The sequence below is a fragment of the Mus musculus genome, chromosome 3, assembly GCF_000001635.26.
Source record: "Mus musculus strain C57BL/6J chromosome 3, GRCm38.p6 C57BL/6J".
NCBI lineage: Eukaryota > Metazoa > Chordata > Mammalia > Rodentia > Muridae > Mus > Mus musculus.
Genome location: NC_000069.6, coordinates 3,786,815 through 3,812,623, shown reverse-complemented (window position 1 = coordinate 3,812,623; position 25,809 = coordinate 3,786,815). Strand labels below are relative to the sequence as shown.

General features: G+C 37.5%; 1 pseudogene; it reads right to left on the bottom strand.

The window, feature by feature from the left end:
* Window positions 20,256-20,764, bottom strand: Rps24-ps2 (ribosomal protein S24, pseudogene 2; annotated as a pseudogene).

Below are 25,809 nucleotides of genomic sequence, written 5' to 3'. Positions count from 1 at the left end.
GTAAAGTTTTATATATTCATTTACATTTTTAAGTAACATTTTAAAAATTTGTGGTCTCTTGTAACATTTTAAAATAAGTTTGTTTTACTCTTTTACACAAGACTATAACTGGGTCACTTTTCTTTGAGTCTTCATAAGTTTTGTGAAGTTATCCTTCAAAACGTTTTGATATGAAACATTGTGGAGTTTCTTTTTTATTTGAAAATATTAACTCTGAAATGTTTAATTTGTTAAAATGTTGTAAGGATACATCTGTTTTTAACCTTTCAAATTTTATGCAAATAAGATATATTAAATGACATACAAAATATTAGGCCTTACAAAAATGCCATATTTTAAAAGTAAAAATGTCCTTGATCCACTTGGACTTGAGCCTTTGTACAAGGAGATAAGAATGGATCAATTTGAATTCTGCTACATGCTGACCACTGGTTGAAAAGGCATTATTTGTTGAAAATGCTATCTTTTTTTTACTGCTTGGTTTTGGCTACTTTATCAAAAATCAAGTGCCCATAGGTATATGGATTTATTTCTGAGTCTTCAATTCTATTCCACAGATCTACCTGCCTGTCTCTGGATCAATATTATGTGGGTTTTGTTGTTGTTGTTGTTGTTTTGTTTTGTTTTTAATCATTTTTGCTCTGTAATACAGTTGGCATACAGGTATGGTATTTTACTCACAAGTTTTTTATTGTTGAGAATAGTTTTTTATAACCTTGGATTTTTATTATTCCAGATGCATTTGAGAATTGCTCTTTCTATCTCTGTGAAGAATTGAATTGGAAATTTGATGGAGATTGTATTGAATCTGTAGATTGATTTTGGTAAAATGGTAGTTTTTACTATGTTGTCTATCTATGAGCATGGGAGATATTTCCATCTTCTGAGGTCTTCGATTTCTTTCTTCAGAGATGTGGACTTCTAGTGATACAAAACTTTGACTTGCTTGGTTAGAGTCACATCAAGATATTTTATATTATTGGTGACTGTTGTAAGGATGTCATTTGCCTAATTTCCTTCTCAGCCAATTTATCCTTTGAGCAGCAGAAGGCTACTGATTTGTTTGAGTTAATTTTATATCCAGACACTTTGCTGAAATTGATTATCAGCTGTAGAAATTCTTTGTTTCAATTTTGGGGTCACTTATGAATACTATCATATCACACGGAGATAGTTACATCTTGACTTTTTCCTTTCCAATTTGTATCCTGTTTACCTTCATTTGTTGTCTAATTGCTCTGGCTAGACTTTTGAGTACTATATTGAATAAATAGGATGAGAGTGGGAAGCCTTGTCTTGTCCCTGATTTTAGTGGGATTGCTTCAAGTTCTTCTCCATTTAGTTTGATGTTGGCTATGGTTTGCTATATATTATGTTTATTATGTTTAGAATGGGCCTTAAGTTCCTGATCTTTCCAAAAATTTTAACACAAAACAGTGATGTATTTTGTCAAAGGCCTTTTCAGCATCTTAATATATGATCATGCGGGGTTTTTTTTTTTTCCTTTGAGTTTGTTTATATAGTGGTTTACTTGGAAGGATTTCCATATATTGAACCATCCCCTCTTAGCTGTGATGAATCCTATTTGATCAACCAGATATACTGAGTCTAATAGAAAAGAAAGTGGTAATGATCCTCAAACACATTGGCACAGTGGAAAACTTCCTGAACAGAATACCAATGTCTCAGGCTCTAAGATCAACAATTGCAAATGGAATACTAAAATTAAAAAGCTTCCATAAGGCAAAGAACACTGACAATAGGACAAAACAGGAATCTGCATACTGGAAAAAGATCTTTATCAACTCTACATCTCATAGAAGGCTAATATCTAAAATATGCAAAGAACTGAAGAAGTTAGATTCCAGAGAAACAAATAACCCTATTAAATATGGGATACTGAGTTAAACAGAGCATTCTCAACTGAGGAATGTTGATTGGCCAAGAATCACCTAAAAAATTGTTCAACATCCTCTGTCATCAGGAAAATGAAAATTAAAATGACCCTGAGATTCCACCTCACACCAATCATAATGGCTAAGATAAAAATCAGGTGAGAGCAGATGCTAGTGAGGATGTGGAGAAAGAAGAATACTCCTCCATTGCTGGTGGGATTGGAAGCTGGTAAAATCTCCTTGGAAAACAATCTGGAAGTTATTCAGAAAACTGGAAATAAGTCTATCTGAAGACCCAGGTATACCAGTTCTGGTCTATACCCAAGCCATATAAAGCTTAAGAAGAAAGAGCAAAATGAGGATGCTTCAATCCTACATAGAAGGGAGAACAAAATAATCACAGGATGTAGAGGGAAGCTGAGAACTAGAAGGGAGGAAGGAAGGGGAGGGAAATATGGGTGCAGGTTGGCAGAATCAGTTATGTGAAGGGACAGGAGAGAAGTACAGAAGGTCAGGAAACTGAATAAAAATATGAAACAGTAGGGATTTGGAATGGAGCAGGGAGCCACTAGACAGTCCCAGTTGACATGAAGTGAGAGGGTCCCAAGACCCAATTATCTGAAATGGGGAAATAGAACCTATAGAGAGCATCTCCAAAGCCCCAGTTGAAGGACTGGGACATCCATCCACTCATCTAAATATTTTTAACCCAGAATTGGTCCTAAAGGAAATTTGTCTAAAGGAAAGAAAAGGACAAAAGAAATAGAGCAGAGAATGAAGCAAAAGTCATCCAGAGACTGCTCCACCTAGGGATCCATCCCATCTGTAAAAACTATTACTGATGCCAAGAAGTGCTTGCTGACGGGATCCTGGTATAGTTGTCCCCTGAGGTTCTGCCAGCACATGACTAATACAAATGCACATACTCACTGCCAACCATTTGACTGAGCCAGGGACCCCAAAGAAAGAGCTAGGGGAAGGACTGTAGGAGTGGAAGGGGATTATGACCCCACAAGAAGAGCAGTATCAACTAACTGAACCACCCAGAGCTCCCATGGACTAAACAACCAACCAAAGAGTATACATTGTGAGATCCATGGCTCCAGCTGCATATGTAGCAGAGGATGGCCTTATCAGGCATCATTGGGAGGAGAAGCCCTTGGTCCTGAGGAGTTTTGATGCTCCAGTGTGGAGTGATGTTAGAGTGATGAGGTGAGAGTAGGTGGATGGGTGGGGGAGCACCGTTTTAGAGGAAAATGGGAGGGAGGGTAGGATGGGTGATTTGTGGAGCATAGACTTGGAAGGGGAATACTATTTGAAATGTAAATAAATAAAATGATTACTAAAAATTAAATAGAAATAAAAATAAAAACAAATTAAATGTAAAAAGTGTGTTCTTATAAACAGTAAAATAACCATCTTCTGAGAAATATATGTTTCATTTTAAAGAGACAGGTATATGTAATTTTAATGTCACCCTCAGAATCACCAAAAAGTACCCTGGCAATCAGTGGAAAGGTTTAATAGGTTTTCTGTCTTGTTCTTAATTTGCTGAAATTACAAAATCAATACTTGCAGTTGTAGCTGCAGTTACTTGTTTTACTGCTTTAAGATAAAGTCTACAAGAAAGTAACCTTCACTTTCAATTTGTAGCAGAGAACATCGGGTTGTTCTTGGCCACAACTTAAATAGCCTGTTCTCTGCCATCCTATATAAGATACTCCAAATGTGTCATGGATCCGTTTCCTGAGCACTATGTGCTGAAGGCAAATGTGATTAACATAGTGCAAGCAGCAATTCTCAGCCTTACACTTGCTTCCTCCTCTTCCTGTTCACAGCACAATCATTGTTTCTTAGGTTTAAATCCATCCTGATTCTTACTGTGATTTCAGTTCTGGATCTTAGATTCACATCAAATATCCACAAATCTCTCCACTCAGACAATAGTTTCCTACAGCCTCTCTTTAACCTCTAAGCCACTTGTAACAGGAGAGTCTTCCTATACCTTCTGAGATTAGGAAAGTCTCTTCAGCTCCAACCAGGTTAATATAAAGCAGGCAAATAATACATTTTTAGGATGTTAGTTTAGAAAACGTTATAGATTACTTATCTTAAAGTGTCAAGCTATGGTGGGGTGGCCTCTTCACATTACAAATAAATGGGCAATAAAATTGAAAGTTAGGTACCCTGGAAAAGTTTAGAAGGAGGAAAGGGTAGAGGTGGAAACCATGTAAGTATATTATAACCACAAAGAATGAAATATTACAGAAATATAAATTTTTATTAATGAAAATACCTAATATTCTTTTAGATTTCATTTACTGGTTCATATATTTTCCTCTTCGTACCATCTTAATGTGTTAAATTCTTTTACATAAACTGAGAAAAATGTCAAGATACTAGAAGAGAAAAGGGATTCTTAAGATTTAAAGCTTCGCAGGTGTTTTATTTTTTTTATAACAACTATATGCCTCCATCTATATATCAAGTTTGCTGTTGGAACCAACTTGATAATATCGTTATGCCACTTTTCATGTACTCATTACAATTTACACTACAACCTTAATTGTATATGCAAGCAAAGGGAGCATGGATGACATTTTTTTCTGCCCCAAATTCAGATGCTTTCTGTTCTTTGCTGTTTAGGAGAAAAATGTGAAGTTCAGATCTGACTCATGGCTTTCCTTCTTAGATGCTTCTAATGTAACATCTTGGCTGCAAATGGGTTTTTTTCTCTGACCATCTTGCAGCTGCTGTGTTCTGAGTTACACTGCTAGCAATTCATCTCTTCATTTTCATCCACCAACTTTGATTGTCAGGCACTGTGGTGGATGGAGAAACAAGAAGATGGGTGGAATCTAGTCATTTAGTAGATTCTACTTTAATCTGTTTACAATACTATGCTCTAAAGGAAACTGCCTTAATCATTTACAGGTATTCAATATGAACACTTAATATGCACCCCAGAACTAATAAAAATAAGGATAATTAAGCAAAACTTTACATTTAAATCATTACAAACTTCCAGTAAACAACATTTAAGAACTAAATAGAATCTTATAATTGCTAGGTAAAAAAAATACTAAGGATTCTGCTTAAGAAGGTAGGCTCTTCCACAGAGCCCTGGCAAATCACTTCTGTCTTAATGTGTTCATTTGGACAATCTTTCTCAGACTATCCCTGTGACTGATTTTAGAGTTATCACATTCTGTCTCTGTCTGTCTCTGTTTGTGTATGTGTGTGTGTGTGTGTGTGTGTGTGTGTGTGTGTGTGTGTCTATCTTTCTGTTGTTAGACCCACACAGAGACAGGTAGAGAGAGAGAGACAGTTTGGTTGTAAGCAACTTTACTAGTTTTTAAAAATAGAACCAAACAGAAGAGAAGAGAAGAGAAGAGAAGAGAAGAGGAGAGGAGAGGAGAAGAGAGGAGAGGAGAGGAGAGGAGAGGAGAGGAGAGGAGAGGAGAGGAGAGGAGAGGAGAGGAGAGGAGAGGAGAGGAGAGGAGAGGAGAGGAGAGGAGAGAAGAGAACAACAGAACAGAAGAGAACAGAACATTGGGGTATACTTTATAGATCAGAGTATACTTACCTAAGATTAACTGCCAAGCACTTTCTACAAGAAGAAAATGAACAGCTTCTAATCACTGTTCACAAAACAAGACAGAATTCAAGCTGGACGAAGCCTTTGTATAAGATTTTTACAAACCAAACAACAATGTAGAGTAAGTCATAATGTTAATGTTCTACTTTTAATTTCTCTCTTAAGGCATGGCATTTTTACTTATCTTACTACATACAGGTCTATGTAACGGTATTTGTAGGAATAATATTTACCTTCCTGTAATAGAGTAAATTTCCCACAGATAAGAATGTATTCATACTTATTGCTTATTAGAAGTTCAAGAAGGAAGAACTACTGCAAAGCATGGACATAAGAATAAATTAGGATAGACACAGAAGAAATCTAAGGGAAAGGGTGTGCTTTAAGTATAAACAATGTTGATAAACAAGCTCCTGGAAAACTATGAGAAAATGTAAAGTTGCATACGTGTGAGAAAAGTATAGTTTTCCTTGGGTATAGAAGACAAGAGTCTATGAACTCATGAACTCATGATCTATGTCAGACATGAAGGATTGAAAGAGATCTTCAAAGATTAGAAATATTTGTACAGAATGGAAATTGTCATCAGATATTGGGTCTCAAAGATAATAACAATGAATACAGAGAAAAAATCTTGAGTTGTTGTATAACAAAATCCCAGAGAAATACAAGAAATAAAGTCATTTTACATAACTTTGATAAAAAAATTGAATCACTGACATTCAGAAGCTTTTTCATACTAGAATGATGCTTGGTATGTACAGATAAATAACTTCCATCAGTTAAAACTGTACAGTCCTTTTCAAAATTACATTTATTTACTAGTGTACTCTTATTTTCTGCACACTCAACTGTGCATCCAGGGAACCCCAAATATACAGCAAATTGAAACTTATGCCATTACACAGAAAACTTGGAACATAATTTCCCATTTAAATGAGTAGAGTGGATATTACAGCTCACCAAATCACTTTATCTTAAAAGAAATAAATGTTGATACACTATATAAAAATTTAGTGTCATTCAAAAAATTTCAAAAACTATTCCTTTCCTCATGCTTTCAATAATAAATATTGTGCAGTTTGTATAGTGCTGTTTATTATATTGCCCTAGTTACTGCTATTTCTTGCTGTAAAGAAACACCATGATCAAGGCAACTTGCAAAAGGAAGCCTTTAATTATGGGGTTTCTTACAGTTGCAGAAGGTTATTACATGGTCATCATGGTAGAAAATATGGAAACAGCAGACATGGCACTGGATCAGTAGCTGATAGCTCATATCCTTATCGATAGGCAGCAGGCAGAAAGAGAGACTGAGCCTGGTCTAACTGTTTACTGTTGGATAATCAATTACTGTGCTCCTTCCTAGATAAGAAAATTTCTCCCACTTTCAACATTCCTGAATTACCAGTAATTCTTTTGAACAGATGAGATCTTGTTGTCTACACTTTGTCATGACTGTTTTTGCTGTCCTAGAAAATTCTGTTAAATACAATCTGAACTATTACAGAAAACAACAATGAATTAAATGTAGATTTGTGGATACCGTTCCCAAAGGAAATATCTACAAAACAAGTTCTATAAGTAAGACTGAGGGAACATTGTAGAAAAGAGGGCAGAAAAATTGTAAGAGCCAGATGATCAGGCAGTTTTCTATGAAATTGTGTCTGCTAGTCGTATCAGAAGTTAATGAAGTATCACCCACATGGCTGCCTAATCATAAGCGAAAGAGTTTATATTTTAAAAGTGCTCTATTCTAATATAACAAAGCAAAGTAGGAGGGAAAAGATAGGAGTAAATAAAGATAAAAAATATTTAATGAGTTGTAGGGAGGGAGATAGGAAACTATTAACTCATACAATCTTTGTGCATACATGCTGAGAAACACATGCCTCAGGGAACATGAAGTTTCCACTTAGTAGTTGTACAGAGTAATCCTTTACTCCATTCATCTTACTTCCAGATTTCCCACATTAATATGTAGTTTCATTTTTGAATAAAGGGTATTTTGATAATTCTTTAGGTATTATATGTGTGTCTATAAATATAAAAGAAAATAAGTATACACATACTGTTAGAAAATAATAAGAACGATTTAAAACCATTCAGTGATGGAATTAATAGAATCTAGAAGAATCTTGTACCCTTTGAGACAACAGGTCATCAAGGTACCATGTGATATGGCAGCTTAGATAGAAGAAGAAATGATGTAACTTTTAAATGTAGTTCATATACTAGTGACAGGACAATGGCCCTTAAACACAGTGTTTTAAACACACATACTTTTTGCACTAAGCACATTGCAACATCATGCCTGACCCTATCACCAACTACATATTCAAGATACAGTTTGACTCAGGTTCCAATTCTGGTTTTTTAGGATGCAAAGATGGAAAATGGTGCTATTTGTCTTTGAGAACTTCATGTAAGTAGAGAGTAATTTAGACTTACAAATCTGTGTGTGTTAGGAAATTCTCAGTATTGTTGAGTAAATAGCAACAGAAAACTCTGGTATTAGGACCTATAACCAAACATTTTTTTCCTACTTGCATAATAAAATTCAACATAAGCAATCAAACTCCCAGAAGGTGTTGGCATTTAAGTGACACGATTCTTTCTATTTTATTGTAATAACTGCCATTTCCTACTATCTGGATATTTTTTTAAATGGCATATTTAGATTTAATGATAATTGGATGACCATGTAAATTGGAACCACATGTACACACTTCCACACACCCACACATGCAGGCACACTCCCCTGTGCTCTCTCTCTCACTCTCTCTCTCTCTCTCTCTCTCTCTCTCACACACACACACACACACACACACACACACACACTTAACCACACACATGCACATATCATAGAGTGATTAAATAAGTAACTTAATCCAGAGCCTAACAAACCAGGAATTTTTTTACCACCACCACCATAATTTCCTCATCACTTCAACTGTGACCACCATTGCAAGCACTAGTACTAAGTTCTAATATGCACCATATCCTCTGTTTTCATAGCTTGCCAAGGATTTGCCTTGTGTGATGGTGAGGTCACTAATTAATACTTCTGCTGAAATTTGTCATAAAAATTAAATATGGGCACTGTAGACATGGTCAGTGGGTACACTTCTTGGGGCCATTTCATATATGGTTTTGGATTTTTCTGCATCACAGGTCTTTACCAATTCTGTTTTAATTTATAAAACCTTCTTGCTATATCAGGTTAAATAACATTTGTTATTGCAAAAAGAGGAAAAGACCATACATTGAACATTGTTTGATAACAGTCTTCCTGAATTCAAAATATTCATGTAATGTCATAAAGTAAGAAAATTCCACTGGACCTCTGGTAAGCTTTTTTAAATATTTACATCCATAGCTCACTTCATTACTTGTTCAACTAGCTCCATTCTATTCCAGCTCAGGCTGTTCCCCAGTCTATTTTAATGATATAACATTGGTTCAGATGTACTCTCAAATCTGTGCAGGCATTCATAATTCTAAATTTACCGTGCCCTTTCTAATTGTAAACAAAATTGGCAATTACTAATATTTGGTAGTCCATAATTTTGAGATATACTTTTGGAACTCACATATACTTAGACTTCCTTTATGATGCAATAAAAAGGTCATAATGGTGGTACGTAATCTATCTTTAAGAAATCATAATCTAGTTTGGGAAGTAAAATATGAAAGTAAATAGCAATGCATTCATCATGTATAATTTCAGATGGTAACAGATTATGAAAAGGTTATACAAAGTGACCTCTTCAATAAATCAGAGAATAATTGACAGGACAGGTTAAATGGAGACAGCTGGTAAGATAGCAGAGAGGGAAAATTTTGCTATGTCAAGGTTACATTGAAACAGAGTCATCTCCTTGTGAGTAACTGATTCAGTATAATGATTGCTTGAGAAAAGAAGTGATAAAAGATGGGAAATGGGTTTTAAATTGAGATATCTTAAATGTGAATAGAGTCTGAATCTAACAGACACACAAAGTGGGAGGCCACTACAGCTTGACCAGGGACTTACTAATACTTTCTGCATCAGCAGAGTACTCAGAAAAGAAAATGATGTGCAATTTTTTAAGGAATGTTTGTCAATGGGTTATTTGTTGAAAGAATCAGGGAATCAGAGTAAAATATGATGCTAAGTGGGTTGGAACGACCATAGCACACTTTGGGCGGCTTGTAGGAGCCATTTTAGAGAATAAACACATTCAGTCTTTATTAATAGACACGAGGAAGCACTGTTATATTGTGAAATTTGGAAACCTTAGGCACAAATGCAGGGTCTAAAGGTAACTATCACAGTGGCACCACAGAGTCCCCTTTGAACCTATTAGGTGACAGATAGAAGATGTCCGGGACAGAAGTACATTATTTTTAAAATAAAGAATTGAATAGTAGTATGCTATATAAAATTTGAAGATTCTAAATAATTGAATATGGTTTTATATATGATTTAAATTTAATCTTTAATAGCTTGTCTTAGAAATGAAGTTATTAAAGGAGAACAGAAATTTCTCAACTTTATTTTATTTGATGGACAGATACTATTTTTCCAGTACATGTTGGAGAGAAACAACGTGTTGGGAGAGACAACTGGGATGGGAGAGAGCATCTCTGAGATGAGTTTGAAACATAGGACAATTGAAATGCCTGGCAATCTATGAGGGTGACCCTAACTAAGACTCCAAGTAATGGAGAAGATTGAGCCTTAACAAGACATCTTCTAAAACCAGGTAGGACTTCCAATGAAGAACTGGGGACACCAACCCAGCCACAAAATCTTTGACCCACAATTTGATGTGCAGGGGTAAAGGTGGAGCAGAAATTGAGGGGATTGCCAACTAATGTTGGCCCAGCTTGAGACTCATGTCATGACAGGAAGCTCACCCCTGAAACTATTAATAATATTCTGCTATGCTTGAAGACAGGAGCATAGCATAGTTGTCATCGCAGAAACTTCACTCAGAAACTAATGGAAATAGATAGAGAGACGCACAGCCAAACATTAGGTTGAGATTGAGGAAACCTGTGGAGGGGAGAAAGGACTGGAGATGCCAGTGGGGTCTAGGACACCACAAGCAAATCTATAGAATCAACTAACCTGGGCTCATAGCGACCCTGTCTTAGTCAAGGTTTCTATTCCTGCACATAAGTCATGACCAAGAAGCAAGTTGGGGAGGAAAGGGTTTATTCAGCTTACACTTCCTGTTCATCATCAAAGAAAGTCAGGACTGGAACTCAAGGAGGTCAGGAAGCAGGAGCTGATGCAGAGGCCATGGAGGGATGTTTCTTACTGGCTTGCTTCCCCTGGCTTGCTCAGATTGCTTACTTAAAGAACCCAAGATCAGCCAAAAGATGGTACCACCCACAAGGGACGCTCCCATTTGATCACTAATTGAGAAAATGCCTTACAGCTGGATCTCATGGAGGCATTTTCTCAATTGAAGCTCCTCCTTTCTCTGTGACAACTCCACCTGTGTCAAGTTGACACACAAAACCAGCCAGTACAGGCTCACGGAGACTGAACCGCCAAACAGGAGAATGTGGGGGATGGACTCAGGCCCTTAGCACATCTGTAACATTTATGCAGCTCAGTCTTGATGTGGGACCCCTATCAGCAGGAGCAGGGGCTGTCTGTAGTTCTGTTGCATGCATTCGGATCTCTTTCCCCAAACTGAGCAGGTTCACCTAGCCATAACAGGATAAAATACACCTAGTCTTAATACTTACTACTTGATATGCCATGACTGATTGATATCCATTGGAATTTATGAAGAGAAAGAAAGGAAGAAAGAATGGTGGGAGAAAGAGACAGGAGGAGCAGCAGAAGAATTTGTAGGTGAGAGGGGAAGCTGCAGGAAGTAAAGGTAATAAATAACTTGATTAATAAAAATATGTAACATCTAAGAATGCACATTAAAATAAAAATAAAAAGGGTTGCATTTGATTTATAAATGTATAAAATCATTAACTATTCGCTAAAGTACACTACAATTATTGAAGGATATTTTTAAAAAAGAATACTCAATTTAACAACAAAACATTACCCAGAAATACAATTTTTGTCTACTTTACACTGTATTTAATACTAATAAACAAAATTATCCAACACTATTTTAAATTACTTTTTACTCAATGGATATTAGATAGATTGTTTAATTGCATCAAAAATTTAAACAAAATCACAAAAATGACTCCTAAAATATTGACTTATGTTTAAAGTGAACTAAACAGTTCAACATCATAAACCTCAGTAGATAAGAGATTTTTCTCTTTTCAAGGCAGACACTGCAATAATGGACTTGCTAAATGCATGCATTTGCTATAAGAAAATCATGGTAATGTGACATTCCTATTACATGATGGAATACTGTTTTAGATAGTGAAACATATTCATAACACATACGGTAGAGTTTTTCTCAGCTCCTGACATTTAGAACCAAATTTTTCAAAGGTTGTTCTTATTATGGATGTATACAGTAAGCATAAAACACATAACACTGCTTGTGCGTACGCGCGCACACATACACACACACACACACACAGCCATTGCCTCAGTAGAACACTAAACAAATCAACAGGTGATTAATTAAAAAAAATCTTTAAAGAAAAAAAGATTTTATATATAATTACTTGCATGAACACTATTCTTAGAACACTGCTTTTTAGCCTAGAAATTATTTTACCAGATCATGAGTAGAACAGTTCTGGGACCTTGATCATACCTTCTGGAGAGAAAACAATATGGATCAGCAACTTGATTGTCTTTGTAGAGTATTTTTAGACAATGTTGTTAAGTTTTAGAAGAAAAGATAAAATTGCCTTATATAAGTTAGTATATTTACTTAAAAATTCACATCAATGTTTATTTGAAAGTACAAAGACAGATCCACTTCAGTGATAGTCAGCCCCACATTAGATGGTAGATTGGATTTAGTGTTTTGTTTTTATTGTTATTAGCATGCAGAATACAAGGATTTTAATTTTCAAAATGTGAACCTCAGATCAAGCAGTAACTAATGTGTTAGAAAAATCATTAGCATTTAAAAATAATACTTAAAACCTTTTTATTATTATTTTAGTGTGTGTGTGTGTGTGTGTGTGTGTGTGTGTGTGTGTGTGTGTGTGTTTGTGTTGGGTAACAGTACTTGAATGCAGGTGCAGAAGCCAAAGGGGTGAGATCTCCTGGAGCTAGTTGCAAGTGATTTGAGTGACTTGACAGGGATTCTGGAAACCAACTCAAGTCCAATGCAAAAGGATCATACTACTTCTAAAACCACAGAGATTTTTCTCCAGCCTGATAAAAGACACTTCTTTGCTAATATTATATATCTACCCAACAATGACAATACTATAAAGAACTATAAACTGTTTTATCAGTCCATTATCTCACTACATAGTCTAGACCAACTTTGAACTTAAAGTGATTCTGCTGCCTTAGCCTCTGGAATGCTGAGGTTACAGATGTGCATCACTATATGGAACCAAAATATATGAACAACAAATACCATCAGCAATTTGTCAACCCATTAATCTAGAGGACCATTTTTTCACTGGTAAGTTGAATTGTTTTCTCGAGTGTAAAATTATTTTGCTTCATTTCTTTTAATCCAAACTATGAAAACATACATTTTATCCTAAAAATTAAAATTACTTTCCAAGAAATTGCATTCTTTGATTTTTTTTCTCAACTTGCTTAAAGGATATACACATGTTCAACATACTTGAAGTTTTACTCACACAAAATGGTTGTTTAACCAAAACATCTGAACAGAAAACTGTTTTAATTCTTCTGGAGAAAGTATAGTTGAACCGACCAGGACCAGTGGTCAGCCAGAGGAGAACACATATCCTGTATACCACAGTTTGGTGTGATGGGAAGACAATTGATAACTGGATGTGCAGTATTACCAGACATCCCTGAGTCCAAACTCTTACTCTGCCATGGTAAAATACAGTAGATATGCAATTCCCTTCATAGTCTGCTTTAATCTTCAGTCCTGGCTGCGCCAGAACTGTATACTGCCTGCTATAAAGATGGAATTGGTGTTGGTCTTTTTCATGGATATTACAAAAGCCTTCTTAATTTTTTCCACAGTGACCAGCACAATGTCAGAGGTTCAACATGTTAACACTACAACTCTGTGCTGACTGTCTGACTTTAAAAGCAACTCCATTTGTCTACAACACACTCAGAGCTTTTCTATACCATCCATACTCCTATCAGAGTAACTTTCTTTTTCTTAATTAGATATTTTCTTTATTTACATTTCAAATGTTACCCCCTTTCCTAGTTTCCCTTCTGAAAGTTCCTTATCCCCTACCCTCGTAACTTGCTCCTCAACCCAACTACTCCTGCTTTCTGGCCCTGGCATCCCCCTATACTGTGGCATAGAACCTTCACAGGGCCAAGGGCCTCTTTTCCCATTGATGTCTGACTAAGCCATCCCCTGCTACATATGAAGCTAATCATAAGTCCCACCATGTGTTTTCTTTGATTGGTGGTTTAGTCCCAGGGTGCTCTAGGGGTACTGGTTAGTTCATATTGTTGGGCTATAAACCCCTTCAGCTCCTTGGGTCCTTTCTCTAGCTCCTTCATTGGGGACCCTGTGCTCCATCGAATAGATGGCTGTGAGCATCTACTTCTGTATTTGTCAGGCACTATCATAGCCTCTCAAGAGACAGCTATATCAGGCTCCTGTCAGAAGCTCTTGCTGGCATACACAATAGTGTCTGAGTTTGGTGATTGTTTATGGGATGGATTCCCAGGTGGGGCAGTTTTCAGTCTCTGCTCCAAACTTTGTCACTGTAACTCCTTCCATTGGTAATAGGTTCCCCATTCTAATAAAGATCAAAGTATCCACACTTTGGTCTTCCTACTTCTTGAGTTTCATGTGTTTTTCAAATTATATCATGGGTATTCTGAGCTTCTGGGCTAACCATCCACTGGGGAAAAAAAGATAGCATTTTCAATTCTAGAAGAGAACACCAATGGCTTGTGCTTTAAGATCAAGAATTGACAAATGGGACCTAATAAAATTGCAAAGCTTCTGTAAGGGAAAGGACACTGTCAATAAGACAAAAAGAATGAAAAGGAACCATCATCTGTTCCAAACAACAGTGAGGGGACTATGCCAGCAGGAGCAGGGACACAGAAAACATGTCCAACAGGTAGCTCCAGTCAGTGCCAGCCATGGGCCACCTTGGGTGCATACTTGTAGAACAGTCCCACGGTCCCCAGAGGACTGTCCATGCCACAGGTGCCCTAGCACACCCAGGATCTTAGGGTCAATGGTGAGTGGAATGCAACATCTGTTTCAAAAAAAATGTGAGGGGCCTGTGAAAGTAGGAGCAAGGACACAGAAGCCCCACCTGACACGCAGTTTGGGTTCCTTCTGGTCTTCTCTGGTATACATTGGTTTTGAATACAGCAGATAGCCCCACAGTCCCCAGAGGAGGTACCAATTCCAGAGGCTGTAACACACCAAGGAACTAAGGATTTCAGGATCCCAGCATCCTAGGAGCTTGTTCACACCAGTATCTCAGGGTCTCAGAGGAAGCTTGACTGCCAAGAACTCTGACACACCCAGAATCTCAGGTTCACAGGATTCTGGAATCACAGGATCACAGAGAAAGCTGGACTCTGAGGAATTCTGAATCAATCAGGATTATAGAATAGACAGGCTCTCATCAGATATCCTGAGGGCAGGGAGCACTTGAGATAATCAGTTGGCAAGAGGCCATACAAACAGAAGGAACAGAAACCAAGCTTAATTGGCATCATCAGAACCAAACCCTCCCACAATAGCAAGTCCTGGATACACCATCACACCAGAAAAGCAAGATATAGATCTAAAATCACTTCTCATGGTGATGATAGAGGACTATAAGAAGGAAATAAATAATTCTCTTAAAGAAATACAGGAGAATACATGCAATCAGGTGAAATAATAGAACAAAACCATCCAGGATCTAAAAATGGAAGTAGAAACAATAAAGAAATCATAAAGGGAGACCAATTTGGAAATAGAAGACCTAAGAATGAAGTCAGGAGCCATTGATGCAAGCATAACCAAAAGAATTCAAGAAATAGAAGAGAGAATCTCAGGTACAGAAGATACTATGGAAAACATTGACAGAAAAATCAAAGAAAATGTGAAATGCAAAAAGATCCTTACACAAAACCTCCAGAAAATCCAGGACACAATGAGAAGACCAAACCTAATGATAATAGGATGATTTCCAACTTAAAGGGCCAGTAAATATCTTCATAACAATTATAGAAGAAAACTTTCCCAAACTAAAGAATGATGCCCATGAACATGGAAGACTTCAAAATTCCAAATAGTTTGGACCAGAAAAGAAATTCCACCTGTCACATAATAATCAAAACACCAAATGCACAAAACAAAGAAAAAATATTAAAAGCAGTAAAGGAAAGGGGTCAAGTAACATATAGAGGCAGACCTATCAGAATTACTCCCGACTTCTCCCCAGAGACAATGAAACCTTGTAGATCCTGGGCAGATGTCATACAGAATCTAAGAGAACACAAATGCCAGGCGAGGATACTATACCCAACAAAACTCTCAATTACAAAAGATGAAAAACCAAGAAATTACATGACAAAACCAAATTTACATAATATATTTCCACAAATCCAGGTCTTCAAAGGATTATAAAGGAAAACTTTAAACACAAAGAGGGAAACTAAGCTCGAGCAAAATGAAGAAATTAATCTTTCAACAAACCTAAAGAAGATAGCCACATGAACAGAATTCTAAATCTAGCAACAGCAAAAAAAAAAAAAAAAAAGGAAGCAACAATGACTTTTCCTTAATATTTTTTAATATCAATGGACTCAACTTAACAATAAAAGGACATAGACTAACAGACTGGATACATAAACAGGACCCAGCATTTTGCTGCATACAGGAAACCCATCTCAGGAACAAGACAGACACTACCTCAGAATAAAAGGCTGGAAAACAATTTGCCAAACAAAAGTTCCCAAGAAATGAGCTGGAGTAGCCATTCTAATATCTAATAAATGTCTGTTGATAAGAAATTCAAGTCTCTGTAGAAAGAAATCAAAGATCTCAGAAGATGGAAACATCTCCCATGTTCATGGATTGACAGGATTAATATAGTAAAAATGGGTATCTTGCTGAAAGCAATCTACAAATTCAATGCAATTACCATAAAAATTCCAACTCATTTTTTCACAAAGTTTGAAAGGGAAATTTGCAAATTTATCTGGAATAACAAAAAACCTAGGATAGCAAAAACTATTCTCAACAATTAAAGAACCTCTGGTGGAATCACCATCCCAAAGCTCAAGATGTACTAGAGAGCAATTGTGATTAAAAACTGCATGGAGCTGGAACAGTGAGAGACAGGTAGATAAATGGAACAAAATTGAAGACCCAGAAATGAACCCACATAGCTATGGTCACTTGATCTTTGAAAAAGGAGCTAAAACCATCCAGTGGAAAGAAGACAGCATCTTCAACAAATTGTGCTTACTCAACTGGTGGTTAGCATGTAGAAGAATGTGAATTGATGCATTCTTACCTCCTTATACAAAGCTCAAGTCTAAGTGGATCAAAGAATTCCACATAAAACCAGAGACACAGAAACTCATAGAGGAGAAAGTGGGGAAGAGCCTAGAAGATATAGGCACAGGGGAAAGGTTCCTGAACAGAACACCAATGTGTGTGTTTGTGCTATAAGATCAAGAATTGAGAAATGGGACCTCATAAAATTGCAAAGCTTCTGTAAGGAAAAGGACACTGTCAATAAGACCAAACGGCAACCAACAGATCGGGAAAAGATCTCTACCAATCCTAAATCAGATGGGGGTATATATATATATATATATTTACATATCATATATATTTACATATCATATATATTTACATATCATATATATATTTACATATCATATATATTTATATATATCCTATATATGTTTATATTTATATATTGGAGATATACATATATAAAATCAAGAAGTTGGACTCCAGAAAACCAAATAACCCTATTAAAACATGGGATACAGAGCTAAATAAAGAATTCTCAACTGAGGAATATGGAATGCCTGAGAAGCACCTAAATAAATGTTCAACATCCTTAACTATCAGGGAAATGTAAATCAAAACAACCCTGAGATTCTACCTCACACCAGTCAGAATAGCCAAGATCAAAAACTCAGGTGACAGCAGATTCTGGCAAGGATGTGAAGAAAAAGAACACTTCTCCATTGCTGGTGGGACTGCAAGCTGGTACAACCACTCTGGAAATCAGTTTGGTGGTTCCTCAATTGGGGAGCAGGTCATGGGGAGGGTGTAGGGGACTTTTGGTGAGGAAACTAGGAAAGCAGATAGCATTTGAAATGTAAATGAAGAAAATATTTAATTAAAAAATTAACATTTATAAAAAAAATTAGACATAGTTCTCCTGGGAGTTCGAGCAATGCCACTCCTGGGCATGTACCCAGTAGATGCTCCAACATGTAATAAGGATACATGCTCCAGTATGCTATAGCAATGTTATTTATCAGAAACTGGAAAGAACCCTGATGTTCCTCAACAGACAAATGGATAAAGAAAAATGTGATACGTTTACACAATGGAGTAGTACTCAGCTATTAAGAACAATTAATTTATGAAATTCTTAGACAAATGGATGGATCTGGTTGATATCATCTTGAGTGAGGTAACCCAATCACAAAAGAACACTCATGATACGGACTCACTGATAAGTGGATATTAGCCCAGAATCTCAGAATCCTTCTTACAGTGGAGAACAAAATACCCATGGATGGAGTTACAGAGACAAAGTACAGAGCAGAGAGTGAAGTTATGACCATCCAGAGACTGCCCAACTTGGGGATTCATCCCATAAACAACCACCAAACCCAAACACTAAGGCAGATGCCAAAAAGAGCCAACTGACAGGAGCCTGATATAGCTGTCTCCTGAGAGGGTGGGGCTCTGCCAGTGCCTGGCAAATACAGAAGTGTATGCTCACAGCAATCCATTGTACAGAGCAGAAGGTCTCCAATGGAGGAATTAGAGAAAGTTCCCAATTTGCTGAAGGGGTCTGAATCCCCATAGGAGGAACATCAATATGAACTAACCAGTACCCCCAGAGCTCCTTGGAACTAAACCACCAATCAAAGAAAACACGTGGTGAAATTTGGCTCTAGCTATATATGTAGCAGAAGATAGCCTAGTCGGAGAGGATCTAGGTCCTGTGAAGGTTCTATTCCCCAGTATAGAGGAGTGCCAAGAATGGGAATGGGAGTGTGTGGGTTGGAGAGCATGGAGAGCGGGGAGTGGATAGGGGATTTTCGAGGAGAAACTATGAATGGGAATAACGTTTGAAATGTAAATAAAGAAAATATCTAATAAAAATATATTTAAAAATGATGAAATCATGAAGTTCTTAGGCAAATGGATAGAACTAGAAAATATCATCCTGAGTGAGGTAACTCAATCGCAAAAGAAAGCACATGGCTTACACTTACTGATAAGTGGATATTAGCCCAAAAGCTCCAAATAACAAGCATAAAATTCACAGACCAAATGAAGCTCAAAAAGGAAGACCAATGTTTAGATACTTCAGTGTTTCTTAGAAGGAGAACAAAATACTCATAGAAGCAAATATGGAGATAAATTGTAGAGTAGACACTAAAGGAAAAGCCATCCATAGATTGTCACACTTGGGGATTTATCCCATATACAGTTACCAAACCTATACACTATTGTGGATGCCAGGAAGCACATGCTGAAAGGAGCCTGATATGACTGTCTCCTTAGAGACCCTGACAGAGCCTTACAAATACAGAGGCAGATGTTAGCAGCCAACAACTGGACTGAGCTCAAGGTCCTTAACAGAGGAGTAGGAGTTGAAGGGGTTTGCAAACCCTTAGGAAGAACAACAATATCAACCAACCAGACCCCCCAAAACTCTCAGGGACTAAGCAATCAACAAAGGAGTACACATGGCTCAAGCTGCATATGTAGCAGAGGATGGCTTTGTCATACATCAATGGAAGGAGAGGTTCTTGGTCCTATGAAGGCTCAATAGATCCCCCAGTATAAGAGAATTGAGGGCGGGGAGGTGGGAGTGGGTAGGTGCATGGAGAAACACCTTAATAGAAGCAGGGAAAGGGAGGATGTGATAGGATGTTTCCACGAGGGCGGGGAAATGGGAAAAGGGTAACATTTGAAATGTAAATAAAGGAATAAAGGAAATATCCAATTAAAAAAAAGAATAAAAAAAGGTGGGAGTGTCAAATCTGGGCAAGATGGCAGGACTATGGGGGAGACAGACCGGTCTACTCACTGGAGAGGAAACTCAGAAAAGAACCATGACTTACTCACTTTAACCATGTGCACCATGTCTGCAAACAATTCTTCTGTATGTTTTGGTTTTTCTTTTTCTTTCTTTCTTTTCTTTTCTTTTCTTTTCTTTTCTTTCTTTTTTTTTTTTTTTTTTTTTTTTCTTTTTTGGCTTTTCTGAGACAGGGTTTCTCTGTGTGTAGCCCTGGCTGTCCTGGAGCTCACTCTGCAGACCAGGCTGGCCTGGAACTCAGAAATCCAGCTGCCTCTGCCTCCCAAGTGCTGGGATTAAAGGCGTGCCCCACCACTGCCCGGCTTACATTTTCTAACAAGAATCTTTCTGCCAGAAAACGGTGATAAACGTCTTCTTCCATTTGATTCTTTTTTTTTTTTTCCTTTTGTAGACACTTTTTAGCTTATTTGTCCTCTCAGAAATCTGCACATCACAGGAAAACATCAAGTCACCGCAGATCTACTCCTTTGGCTTTTTGCCAGCACCAACATTGGCCTTCGTGCCCCTGACCTTCTTCATTCTGTTCTTGCGTTCCTTTCGCTGTTTTCGGGAGGTCTTTTTCTTCTCATAAAGGCCATGGCTTCCATGTCTGTGTTTAGGCTCATTCTTCTTTGCATAATCTAAAGAATCATAGATCATGTCAAAGCCAGTGGTCTCGCCACCACCGAAGTGGGATCTGAATCCAAATACAAAGATGACATCTGGTGTGGTTTTGTACATTTTGGCCAGCTTTTCCCAAATTTCTGTCTTTGGGACTTTTGCCTTCCAAGGATGGAGGACATCCATGACCATCTGTTTCCTCTGAAGCAGACACTTTATCATGAACTTTGTGGTCCGGATGGTTACTGTGTTATTCATGATGGCTATAGTGCTGGAGCTGTAGAGGAGGAAAAGACCTTTCAATTGATTCTTTTTTTTTCCATTTTTTATTAGGTATTTAGCTCATTTACATTTCCAATACTATACCAAAAGTCTCCCATACCCACCCACCCCCACTCCCCTACCCACCCACTCCCCCTTTTTGGCCCTGGCGTTCCCCTGTACTGGGGCATATAAAGTTTCCAAGTCCAATGGGCCTCTCTTTGCAGTGATGGCCAACTAGGCCATCTTTTGATACATATGCAGCTAGAGACAAGAGCTCCGGGGTACTGGTTAGTTCATATTGTTGTTCCACCTATAGGGTTGCAGTTCCCTTTAGTTCCGTGGGTGCTTTCTCTAGTTCCTCCATTGGGGGCTCTGTGGTCCATTCAATAGCTGACTGTGAGCATCCACTTCTGTGTTTGCTAGGCCCTGGCATAGTCTCACAAGAGACAGCTATATCTGGGTCCTTTCAGAAAAATCTTGCTAGTGTATGCAATGGTGTCATCGTTTGGAAGCTGATCATGGGATGGATCTTTGGATATGGCAATCACTAGATGGTCCATCCTTTCGTCACACTTCCAAATTTTGTCTCTGTAACTCCTTCCATGGGTGTTTTGTTTCCTATTCTAAGAACGAGCAAAGTGTCCACACTTTGGTCTTCGTTCTCTTGAGTTTAATGTTTTTAGCAAATTATATCTTATATCTTGGGTATCCTAAGTTTCTGGGCTAATATCCACTTATCAGTGAGTACATATTGTGATAGTTCCTTTGTGATTGGGTTATCTCACTCAGGATGATGCCCTCTAGGTCCATCCATTTGGCTAGGAATTTCATAAATTCATTCTTTTTAATAGCTGAGTAGTACTACATTGTGTAAATGCACCACATTTTCTGTATCCATTCCGCTGTTGAGGGGCATCTGGGTTCTTTCCAGCTTCTGGCTATTATAAATAAGGCTGCTATGAACATAGTGGAGCATGTGTCCTTCTTACCGGTTGGGACATCTTCTGGATATATGCCCAGGAGAGGTATTGCTGGCTTCCGGTAGTACTATGTCCAATTTCCTGAGGAACCGCCAGACTGATTTCCAGAGTGGTTGTACAAGCCTGCAATCCCACCAACAATGGAGGAGTGTTCCTCTTTCTCCACATCCTCGCCAGCATTTGCTGTCACCTGAATTTTTCATCTTAGCCATTCTGACTGGTGTGAGGTGGAATCTCAGGATTGTTTTGATTTGCATTTCCCTGATGATTAAGGATGCTGAACAATTTTTCAGTTGCTTCTCTACCATTCGGTATTCCTCGGGTGAGAAATCTTTGTTTAGTTCTGGGCCCCATTTTTAATGGGGTTATTTGATTTTATGGAGTCTACCTTCTTGAGTTCTTTATATATATTGGATATTAGTCCCCTGTCCGATTTGGGATAGATATAGACTAACAAACTGGCTACACAAACAAGACCCAACATTTTGCTGCTTACAGGAAACTCATCTCAGAGAAAAAGATAGACACTACCTCAGAATGAAAGGCTGGAAAACAATTTTCCAAGCAAATGGTATGAAGAAACAAGCTGGAGTAGCCATCCTAATATCTAATAAGATTGACTTCCAACCCAAAGTCATCAAAAAAGACAAGGAGGGGCTCTTCATTCTTATCAAAGGTAAAATCCTCCAAGAGGAACTCTCAATTCTGAATATCTATGCTCCAAATACAAGGGCAGCCACATTCATTAAAGAAACTTTAGTAAAGCTCAAAGCACACATTGCACCTCACACAATAATAGTGGGAGACTTCAACACACCACTTTCACCAATGGACAGATCATGGAAACAGAAACTAAACAGGGACACAGTGAAACTAACAGAAGTTATGAAACAAATGGATCTGACAGATATCTACAGAACATTTTATCCTAAAACAAAAGGATATACCTTCTTCTCAGCACCTCACAGGACCTTCTCCAAAATTGACCACATAATAGGTCACAAAACAGGCCTCAACAGATTCAAAAATATTGAAATTGTCCCATGCATCCTATCAGATCACCATGCACTAAGGCTGATCTTAAATAACAAAATAAATAATAGAAAGTCAACATTCACGTGGAAACTGAACAACAATCTTCTCAATGATACCTTGGTCAAGGAAGGAACAAAGAAAGAAATTAAGGACTTCTTAGAGTTCAATGAAAATGAAGCCACTTCATACCCAAACTTATGGGACACAATGAAAGCATTTCTAAGAGGAAAACTCATAGCTCTGAGTGCCTCCAAAAAGAAACTAGAGAGAGCATACATTAGCAGCTTGACAACACACCTAAAAGCTCTAGAACAAAAGGAAGCAAATTCACCCAAGAGGAATAGAAGGCAGGAAATAATCAAACTCAGGGGCGAAATCTTTCAATTGATTCTTAATTTAACAACTCATTACAAACTTCAGTAATGCTTGCTCAAAGCTTAAAAGTACATACCGGCTTTTGATAATTGTAGAACATATTATAGGACATATTAGAATACTGTCTCCATTATAAATTTGTTTAAGAAATTAACCTGTATTTTGTTATATATTTCATATATTTAATCCACACAAAATGACAATTATCATGAATCCACATGATTTGGGTCAATCTAGCAATATAACACAGTAAAAAGCAATCAGCTTGTTCTACGCCACACAAATAGCAAGGCCCAACAATGAAAGACATTTACTCTGAGGGAAAGACAGAACTAGTCAGTGGGATAGGATGTCATGAATAATAAACTCTCCGTCAATAATAATATTCCATGTTCCTAAGGCTCAGTTTACTGCATTAATAACGAGTGAGGTGATTTGGTTAGCTTCAGACCATAAATAGGTGCCATTGTTAATTTTAATTAATTAATGGTGATTGTGGACAATCTTGGGCTGAGCCTCGTCTTCAGATTTTGCATCTGGCTCTAAGAAGAAGGGAGTTGAAGGGAGGGTACAGTAGGTCATAGCTCACATCTTTCTTTTTTACCCCTGAGGGATTTTGTAGCTCTTTAGAAAAGAAAAAATATATAATAATGCTTTCAAATGCATCTTTTAATCCAATGAAAAGATAAATATAATATGATGTCATTTTAAACAACAATAATTTTACATACTAAAACTCAAAATTACTGCAGATGCCTTGGTGTTATAGTATGGCCAAGAAAAGGTTTTTATTTTCAGAAAATGGTTCAATCTGAAAAATGACATTTATCCCCATAAAAAATAGAGACATGGGCTGTGTATGGTCTGGAACTGCTTGTGACCCAGGAACCCTTGGAAAAGAAAGCCCAGATCTTAGTAAGCCATAAAGTCCCTCCTTGGAGCCTGAAATAAGTGAAGTGCAATAAGAGGGACAAGTTAGATTCTTAAATAGTACCCAGTTCTTACAACATGCAATTTGAATATATTACTATTTAATATATATATATTATATATGTATGCTTGTTTACAATATGAGTGCTTGATGACCACAGAGACTAGAATTGAGAATCAGGTTACCAAAACTGATTGATACTTATGAGACGTTATGTGGATGCTGAGAATTGACAAAGACCTCTGAAAAATAGTGAGTCCTCTTTAACTACTTGAGCCATCTCTCCAGCCCCAAATCTATCTTTATCAAGTAGTGTTAACTACTGCCACAAACGTTTTGATGTAGTTGTCTTCAGTCATTTGTTTGCCTCTTAACATTATTTTTAAGGTGAAAATTTTATTTAGGATTTGTAGGTTTGTTGATGTTGTGGCTTAGGTTCTTGGGGCTGATGAATAGTTCGTGGTGAACAAGGCCACCTGGTGCAGACTTCAGTTTTCACCTGTCTTGGTGTGAGCACCAACTAGATCCCTTGGAAGCAAGTTCGGTGGTAGATATTAGTGTGAATGATCCTTATCTGAGGATGTCCAGGGGATCACTCCAGGGACAGGAAAATTGGGAGAGAGATCCCTGGATTAGCTGAACTGTGACAAACTTTTGCTCATCCATGTTCTAAGACAAAATTAAAGAAGTTGTCTCAGGTTGAGGTCAAGTTTTCTCCATGATATTCACTGGGTGTGGGTCTCCTCAGCAAAAGAACTTGATGTTGGACTGAGAGACACAAACTCTGAGGGGATGGCCTAGTAGGCCATCAATGGGAGGAGAGGCCCTTGGTCTTGTGAAGATTATATGCCCCAGTACAGGGGAATGTCAGGGCTAGGAAGCAGGTGTGGGTGGGTTATGGAGCAGACTAGGGGGAGGGAATAGGGGACTTTTGGGATAGCATTTAAAATATATATGAAGAAAATATCTAATAAAAAAAGAACAATACTTTGGGACCAAAAACATCTGTTGAGCAGAAACCATTTCCTTAGGAGTGTGATGGAAGCTGGTGTAAATCTCAGGTGGTATTTACAGAAAGTCTGAAGGGGGTTGGGATCATATACCTCAGTATTCACCATCTTGAGTTGAGAGTGAGAACTGTCTAATGATGTAATAACCTCAAACTGACTAGCTAGAAGTTTGGATTTTACTAGCAAATCTATATATTATTTTTTACAACTTTTCTACCAGAATGTTTATATGCAATACAGCAAAGCCAAACTACCAAACCATATATCCATTTTCAGAAAATCCTAAGATAGGGCTATACCAGTCATTGCTCAGTTTTCCCGACACAGAGAAAACAATGAATTATATTGGCCCACACTGCTGCATGTCAGGGGAGTCTTATGAACTAAAATTTATCTGCACTTATCTTTGCAGTCTTAGTCCTACTAGAAGACTGTCTGGAAAAGAAGAAGAAGAAGAAGAAGAAGAAGAAGAAGAAGAAGAAGAAGAAGAAGAGGAGGAGGAGGAGGAGGAGGAGGAGGAGGAGGAGGAGGAGGAGGAGGAGGAGGAGGAGGAGGAGGAAGTAGTCTGTCTGAGTATTTAAGAATGTATTTAATGAAATCTGCATCCCTGCTCCAGCAACAGCATTTTGTAACATGTAGTAAGATAGATACACTCTACCAAGGTCCTTATTGCTCATCTCATTTTCATATCAACTTGGTAAGCACATGTCAACTTTTCTTTCTTTCAGATATTGCCCATAGCCAA